The following is a 9,825-nucleotide window of genomic DNA, read 5'->3' as shown; positions in this document are numbered from 1 at the left end:
CACGCAGGCTGAGAGTCCAGCTGCTGATGAGCTACTCTAAACCATAACTTCCCACCAATTAAGATATCCATCCATCATCACCTCAGTGGTCCACTGTCAATTAGATCTTTGAACTCGGCCTTGAACATGTTCTTTGCTCCAGGGAATTCAGGGGAGTGAGGGCACACTCTGCCTTCGTTCGTAGGTGTGACCATCATGCTCGTCCAACTTCTCCACACGTGACTAAAGACCACGAAATTGAGCTTTCAGTGTATTAAAAAAATATTCTTTAATAGACCTCTGACGTCTTCTTGTTTTTGTCCATGCCTTCTGAACAGGAGCTTCATTCTTTCACACGATTTGTATCCAATGTCCGCTCACCCCAGTCTGATATGGCCTTGGCTTCTTGATTCATCCAACCTCACCTGTAATTCACTTGTTTTCTAACTGCAACAAAATGAAAAAGCGGCCTTCCTTCTTTTGCTCAGCACTGCTATCGTACGTAGTGGAAACATCCATCCTTTACTGACTCCAATATATATATATATATATATATATATATATATATATATATATATATATATATACGCATGCCGCACTCTATTCACTATAAAACTACCTCACAGCATATCCTAATAGTGCAATAGCGAGGAATTGACATACTTAAAACCATTGAACATCTGTTACTTGAATGTGAAAGTCCGGTTGGGTTGCGTTCACAATAACTAAAAGAATATGATAACAAATTTAATATAGTCGACCTTCCTAACATATGGTCGGCCTTTTTAAAAGGATGTGATTTAAATCTGATCTTTTACATTGTAAAATTTTATTGGAAATGTAAGGAAATTATGGAAATATTGACTTGAACTGTTTTAATTATAGCTCTTTATCGTGATTTTAAAAATTCTTAAATATTTTTTTATGATGTCTTATGTAGCATTTATTTGAGCTTGTTCTTGCTCTGTTGTAAACACAAAGCTTGCTGCTAAATGTGTAAATAAATAAAAATAAAACGAGCCTTTAAGAATACTTCACCTGCTTGCGTTTCTTTACATGTATACACGTGTGAAATCGCTCGATATCTTCATTATGTCTGCAGCATAAGTTTCTTGATCGCAAGATGTACTTCATCTTGATACTTTCTTGATGCCTTATAGAATTGTCTGCATTCTCTAGTCTCTGCATCTCTTCTCTATATGTCAGCTTTGCTCTGTATGACATCACCATTCTTCTTCATCATTCATTTGCTCTGTTTCTTCAGGAATTTTATTCAAATGACTATTGTATTGTATGCAGGTATGGTTTCCTCAATGGGAACCTTGCCAACCAGATTCTCCTAGGTATCAGTATCTTCACTGGTACCGCATGTGTCTCACACTCTGGCATCCAACATACAGGTGCTGTGGGAGAGATGATTGAGGTCAGGGTACTTGGCTCCTTCTCTACACTCCCCCCTCTGGGCAATTCATCAACCACTCTCCCCTCAGTCTTCCTCTCTAGACATCCTTTTCTGAAGAACTGTTTCTTTGGGACCCATATCTTTTTGACTCCCTTCAGGCATCCTGCTTATTTCACATGCTCATCTTTGTTCCAATTTATGAGCATGCACTGTCCACTTGGACTGCAATAGATCCATCTTCCCACATACTTCTTATTGTTCTTTGGATATAGAAACTTTGTTCCATCTGTTGCATGGATACTGGCCTTTACAAAGTCTCTGATCTCATCATCTGTTAGATATTTGGCCTTCCATCCTGATTCAACATCAATCATGATCTTCATTCCTATGGCTTTCTTTGCTGTCTTCTTGCATTGTGTGATTATTATATTGATCACACCGAATCCTAGCAACACTAACACTATTAGGGCTCCAAGGAACTTGAACATGTCTGCCATCCATTGTGGAACCCAAGAAAAGAGTGATCCAAACCAATATCAGCAATGTCCCCTCTTTCGTCTACCTGGATGTGTAGCTTTGTCAACATCCTTATGACCACAGTCAAGGTGCCATTCTCGTCGTCATGAGAAGGTATGAATGTGCAACATGATTCTGGGATTTTTGCACAAACACCTCCATCCATAGCTGTGATCGTGTCCTAGACGTATCTGTTCTGAAGAGTCATCAGTCTTATGGTTCTCAGCTCCTCCTTGATAGCATTGAATCCCTTAATGGTTGTTTTGATCATCTGCAGGAATTCCCATCTGGCTATCTGTAACCATTTAGTATTAGCTACAACCTGGATACTCTGCATGAAGATTAACGTGAACACTGATGAGGTCTGGCTGAACAGTCTGTGTTTGTACGGAATAGAGTCAAAAGCTTCTATTGACTTGGCAGAGTAGTTCTCCCTCTTCATTCACTGAATCAGCTCCACAGATCTCGTCTTCCTCAGGTGAGCATCTGCTTTCAGGAAACTCTCAATATTCAGGTCACTTTTAGGAATCACCAACGCAGGAACATGCACATTCACCAAGGTGAATATTCCTCCCAGTCTTTGGGCAACTTCATATATGCTCTGGATCCACAGGCCCAATAATGATCCATGATCACTGCTGTTCCAAGTTTCATTCCTAGTACATCAAAGATTCGCCCACGTTTCTGATTCTCTCCAACTTTTATTGTGCCATTATTTCTGAAACACAACTTTGAACTCTCCAGAGGCACTATCTGCAAGGGTCCTCCTCTGTCTTCGACCCAGGTCAGTAGTTTAGCAAGTTTTGGCCATAATGGCTTGTAGCCGTTCTGCAATATGTCAATGGTTGGTTGATAACCAATGGCCACTCAGGCTCTGCAGATCACCACTCCTTCCCAGCCATCTGGTGATAGCACTGATCCCCAAATCTGCATTTGGACTCTATTCTTCCATCTATGCCTTTCTTCTGCAGATCTTCCTGAAACCTCAAGTTTTCTGTTTGCTTCTCATCTGATTTCTGCTCCTTTTGCTCCAGGCTTCTCATATCTGATCACAAGATTCTTCGTCTGTGCCTTATTTCTTGTCTTCGTATCCTAGATATAATCATCTTCGTCTGGATCTGTCCATTCAGTTTCCCATTTGAGATAGGCTTCTTGACCCATGAACTGGCCTCTTGTTTTGCAGAGTGCTATGTGTGATAGTGTGCTGTCTGGACATCTATTTCAATAGCTATAAAGATCTTAGGCTTCACCATACTATAAGGCAGGAGTGCACACACAAAGCATACCTCCTTCGAGGTTCTTCTTCCCACTTCTTTCATATGCTGATACCAAAGATTATTACCCAAATGTGCTGTAATGTCCAAGTAATCATTTAGCTCATGATCATTCCCTCTAGCATTTCTTTTGGGCCTCATTTTTCTCATATGAGCCTCTGTAATCATGTCATGAAGTATGTCAACATAGGTTCTTCTTACTGGACCAATCATAGAAACATTAATCAGTGGACTAGGTGTAGTCACATGTGCTACCTGTGTAGGAGAATGTTCTAAAAGCCTTTCTTGACTTCGATGTCATTTCCTAGCAGCAACATGTGAGGATCATAGAGAGTCTCCTATAATCTCCATACATGACCTCTCTTCAAAAGGTAACTCAGCTTTATCTATTACAGGGACAGGTGCTTTCATATGTACCTTTAAAGTAGGGATAATAACCTTCGGTCTCGGCTGCCTAATAGTTCCCACGTTTGTATCCTTCTTTTCTTGCACAGGAGGATACTCGGGAATCTTTACTTCATGCGCGTCTACAAAAATTGCAGTGCGTATTGTAAGTGAATATAATACCACTATGAATATAATACAGGTGTAGATAACACACATGTATGAAAACGTACACCACGAGCTTCGTGCACAACGTGGACGTCTCTTGTGATCTGTCATGATGAAGTTGCTATTGATGCTGCTCATATTACATTTAAGGAAAGAAAAGGTATTTTTAATGGGGCATCATCATGCAGTTTTCTCTGGAATCTTCTGTATCTGCTCAAAATGTTCCTCCGTCTACTTCAGATGGCTGGATTACTTCAATGACATACACCAATTCCCAATCGATGCCACACTGCTTTGTACCAGATGACATGAAGGTTTTTCTTTCAGCATGAAAAAAAGTGGTTCCTCAATCAATGAATCTTTTAATCTTCTTCCTTGAAAGTCTCATTCAGTCCTTAAGGTTCTCTCGGTGTACTCGTTCACTTGGTGCATAATGTGTCTCAATATTCGATTAAGCGCTGCATTATTTCCCGGGTCTCTCAGGAAAGTTCTGACATCAGTTTGTCTCCCTACAAGATGTGGACATTCTTCAATCAAGTAGTAGAAAACTAGGCTAACCAGTCTATGTGCATGATATGGTGACGGGGGCATCTGTGTTTCCCCCACTGTACTCAGGAAGTTGAAGGATTTGCTGAATGACAACTGTAAGCAACCTTCTCACAATTGTGCCATTCTTAGGATCTTTCAGGAAATTAGCAATTCTAGTAGTTCTCCACACAAGCGCAGGGTATGAGCGCAGTACAAACTCGAGAAAAGCAAGAACGATCTGTGACACATCATTGGACACCACCATAGGCACCTCCATAGAGAGTCAGTAAAAAAGGAATTGGGATACTGCTCTCTTTTCCAATTGTCGAACCAAAATTCCAAATCTGGCATACTCTTCTGTTTACTCAAGGCTTAAGAGTTCCTCAGTCCAATGTAGATAAGCTCCTGTGGCTCAAGAACCAATATCTTCCCTTAACTCTCTTATTTTCAGTAATTAAAAGAGTGTCTCGAAATAAGCCACAGTTCAATGAACGTTTTGCTTTTACTTGACTGCTTCTGCGTCCTTCTTCCTCACCATAGATTTAGCCTGTACATGCGGTGGTTCTTCCCCGATGCTTGCTTCCGATGGGTGTGGGTATGCTGTAGATTCTCCATCCTGGATCTTTTCATTTATCAGGGAATGTCCAAGTACGTCTGCCTTACACTGTGATTGCAGACGGTATACTGTCTTTCACCATAAAGGGGCTGCTGAAAAGATCGCGCCACTTTTCCAACAAAGTTTGTAAGTCTATGATCTTATTACCGGGAAAAAGTTTGGAAATGCAAAATCTGCATCTCGGGTTGTTGTGACATCGCCTTCTGTCTTCTGCGCTGCCCCACACCCTTGTCGCTTGAGTTGAGCAGAAATGACAGATACTTGAAATAGTACACATAAAATACACACGTAGCTCCTTTCCTAACAATTCTTTTATTCGCTGGGCATCACCCCTAATTCTATATGGAGGTGTGAGAAATATCCTCATTCGCTTCCTTGTCACTCTTGTTGGAACAAGATGGTTTTCCTAAATCTGTCCAATTTCTTAAAGCATGTAATGCCTGTGGTAGACCATGCAACCATCCTTTCTTCGGGGTCTTTTTAATTTCTCTCTTCTCTTCTATTAAGTCTTCTTACAGACCTTATTTGCCCGCTGTTGACCTGTACATGAAAACTTGTGCTATTTCTAAGCAACAATCTTATGTATCCACAGACTTTTTTTTTAACACAAAATAAGATTCTTTCTCCAATCTTAATTCCTATATTCTCCATCTAGGGAAACTCTTTTGGTGCTACGATTCTTGGCTATGATGGCTTAATCTACCTCAAAAAAGGACATACCCTTATAATCATATATCTGAGTCATAATCATATATACAAATTCTAAAAAGAATCATTAAGTCTCAGTATAACTCTTTAATTGTGCGTAAAATGTACCCAGTAATAATCTTTTTGCCCAGAAAACACTTTACTATACAAAATGCAACGTATTCTACTATTTGCAAAACCAAACCAATCCTTCGCACTCATTGCAGTGAGGTTCTTTCTAATGATTGTGCACAGGGTAGTGTAGCTATTCCAACGCCACCCTTAATTAGGCTACAGGCATCACTGGTTTAACAGTACTGTCTTGTCGCCACAATGCTTTAGAGGGGTTTAAAGAACACCCTCTCTTTGTCCACAAGTCTTTATCTTGAGGCACTTCTCCATATGTCTCTATTCATTAAATTCTAAACCTCTATCACAATAATTTCAACATACTCATCATCATCATACTTTTATGCACTTTTAAAAATGTCAACTAACATATCTACATCTATACATACAACACATTTCCTTTCTTCCTCCTGCTTTCTTAATTTCCACGTGAACTAAAATCTGCCCTTTATAGTGTGAGCTGTGCCCTTTAGCTACTATGATTGCTGCTGGGAGTTGTAGTACTCCTACAAGTCTGTCCAATAAGACTGTGCTGCACCGGAGAGCCGTCCTCTCAGAAGTAGCCCCTTCTTTTTCCAACGTGCTATCCTCGCGTGCACCGTTGACGTCACAAAGGCAGAGTCACTGTACACCGTTACTGCCTGGTCTGCATAATTCTCAAGCACGACAATCAGCGCCACTAATTCTGCAGCCTGGGCTGAAAAGTGAAACTGTAGTTGTACACTTGATACTGCTTCAAACTCTCCATTGGCCGTGTACTGTACCACAGTGGATCCAGTATATCTTTGCCCATTGATCGATTCTAAAAGACCTTTAAAAAAAATCTCCTCAGCTATCAATACATTTCCCTACATTCTCAGGATAAAGCTCCCAACCCAATCACATGTGTGCTCACCCGCTGCCATTGATTTTAATACAAACATAGCAGGGTTCGTTACTCTGCACCCGATCCTTTTAATCGTTAGATTCAATATGACCACCCCATAAGCAAAAGCCTTATGAGATGTCAACGTGCCTTTAGGCTCTTCCTTCATAGTGAATAACACATATTCAATAAATAACGTCATATATCATCCCTTACTATACTGGCAGCCCTCTCAATGGCAAAGGCATCAGTCAAAAATTGTTCATACTGAACATAACCTCATGCTACTGGATTTTAAACTCTTAAAATATACAATATATACTCTTTACATTAAACCTTTTTAATTCTACTAATACTCCTCATATGGCCATCCCTATTATACATGCCATAATGCATTCATTCTCATTTCAACACTGCATTCCTAATAAAAAACATTGTGTCTTTAATAAAAAATAAAAATTGTCATACTTATTTTTGTCATTTAATCTTACCCAAATGATATGAATTTATGTCTGTCTTAAATACAACAAAAATAACAGAGCCATGTCTATCCCCTATACATGGGCATGTTAAACCCGTGTTTGTGCTTTTTCATGTCTACATAAGTGACTACAAAATCTGAACATTTTGCTGCACTCTCAGGGCTTGTCTGCTGTACCTTCTGATTCTGTGCAAACTCAGCTTCATTCTACTGCTACAATACAGGCAGGTTTTTTCCAGTCACCTTTTTAAAAGCTGACTTTTCTGCATGAATCCTTGACCTCTTCATATACTAAAGAAGTGTTCTGCCATATCACATGTCCACCCTACAGGCAGAGATCTTTTCATTTGCATTTTCTTCGTACCTCGAGTACGCCATAAGTTTCCCTAATTATTCTGGAAGTTCCTATCTTGAAAGTTTCCTTTTCCCCATGGTATAAATCCAATTTCTACCTCGGTCAACTACCTCTGTTTATTCACCCATGGTATATTTGCTTATTAACTGCTATGGTTCTGACCCCTTCTCCTTTCTTTAATAAACAAAACTGTGAAATCCAAAACGTTCACATTCGTCACTCATAGTTTGTCTGCTCATGGCAGGGACAATGGTCCTGCATTGCCTTCTACCTGGCAATAGTCTTATCCTGCTCGCATATAATGGTGAGTCCCCCCTCTGACCGTAAGACTGCTATTTTAATGTTGATTTAGCCGCATACTCTTGAGTTGATAATTTATACCTTTCCCTTGCAGGACTTCCTTAGTTCTTTGTATTATGATAAACTTTATCGATCGTGTCGCCAACGCTTTTCGAGTCTACCTCATCCTCCAAATTTGCTATGGACGGACCTATTATCAACTCCTATATTGGGAAGAGCTCTTCTAAACCTTCCCTTGTCACTGCTGGATTTAAGATTCATTACTTCCTTTTCTATACAATCAATGATGTGTGCTCTCATGTCCTCAATGCTTTTACCATTGAGTCTGTGCAAACCCTAACTAACCCTTCATTCATTCTGTATGAGCACTAACCCATCAGTTTGTCTTTTTCCTTCTTAGCATCCCTTTTATATCCCATTCTATATCTATAGATATTCTCAGTTATTGCTCCCTTTCTCATTGCGTCTCTTCTTGTCCCTGCGAACCTTAGAGATTACATCTCTCTCAGTATATGTTTTCCTCTGAGCCCATGTTGCTGTTTTGTGTAGAAGATTCATTACGGCGGGCTACTATATCCTATTGCTTCCTTGAGCTCCCTTAATGGGTACAGCCCATCATACTTCTTGCTATCACCGTCTGCTTCATGCACGGCGGGTGGAGCAGAAGGCTCCTCGCCCCCCTCTGTGCATACATTAAATAATAGATCGCTAGGAGGCGCCACATCTCTCTCCTCATGATATATCTTGTTGGAGCACTAGCTCGCTAGTCGCTTGTTTAACTTTTTTCTTTGTATATGCATCATGCAAATATGTAATCATGTACTGCCGAACTGCCTTCAAAGGCGATGCCTCTTGCGGTTACGACATGCACTTTTCGTCTGTGGTTCCTTTACCCCATTCCTTAGTATACTATCTACGCTTAAGTGTGTGTTTACGGCAATGTATAAGAGGAGTAATATTCTCAATTTTTGACACGTCATTCTTTGACTGTCTATACTCACTGTTTACTCTTTGCAAAATTCAACATCCTTATTCAATGAAAAACATGATATGAACATGCACCATCGTTGCAGGCTCAAAACCCTATATTCATCTAATTTTTTACTTTAATCTGCTAAAAAACATCATCAATACAAATTCATTTTAAATACACGCTTAGTTCCTAGAACTCTCGTGTTTCTCTTCTTTATATTTATCAACTTCATCTACTATTTCGTCAACATTAGTCAATCACATAAAACAAACAGATAAACTTGGCCAGCCAAATGCATTTTGTCTTCTCTCTTAAGACTCATTCTTCCCCTAAAATTACCCCATATGCGTGTGAACAGCCCTCCTTAGATTTGTCTTTAATCAAACCCATCTCCTACGTCTAACGCTACGGGAGATTAGGTGCTGTTCTTTCTGTTAAATTCTTTAAAACGAAGGCACTTGGGCAATTTTTACTCATATTTAACGCTCATCGTTTCTTAAGTTACGTCATCCCTACCTCCGTCCATTACTTATTTTCCCCTTATTGTTCTCTTTACCCACTGCCCATTCACTCTTTTGCCACCTCGCTCAATTTTTACTCACCATTTTTGTTTTTCAACATCTGAATCTAGGATTTGCACGCCTTCTCGGTAGTCTCTTTCAACCTTCCGTTCGTTCAGCTTCCTGTAGATGCCGGGAAGGGGATTTCGTGGAAACCGGGCAACCCCTCGTACCCCAGCTTGTACAAGTCTTACTTTTCTCTAAAATCGCTATCTACAGGGAGCTTCACGTCCTTTCAGCCGAATGGCAGCGGTCGTGTGATATTGCTGGGACCCCAAAGCTTACTTTTCTCGATGGGTATATCTAACCATCAAATCTCGGTCACCATGTGAACTGGGATTACTCCCAGCCCTTTAAGATGGGTTAGCAATACCTTAGAGATGGATGGTGGATGCAAAGTTTACTCAAACATCAATAATAGGAACAGCATTATCTAAAACAGGTAGTACAACGGAAATCAACAGACATCCCTCATCATGATCTCTCTCGAGACTTCTCAAAGTATTTCATAAAAAATTACATTCTTATAGTAAATATTCGTCATTGATGACGTTAACCTGCGTATCACTAACATCCTATGTGGCAACCTACAAAACCCTAATGGTGAG

Source organism: Ambystoma mexicanum, chromosome 4q (assembly GCF_040938575.1).
Source record: "Ambystoma mexicanum isolate Mex_15411 chromosome 4q, UKY_AmexF1_1, whole genome shotgun sequence".
Taxonomy (NCBI): Eukaryota; Metazoa; Chordata; class Amphibia; order Caudata; family Ambystomatidae; genus Ambystoma; species Ambystoma mexicanum.
The sequence above is the reverse complement of the archived record's forward strand: the minus strand, read 5'-3'. Positions refer to the sequence as shown.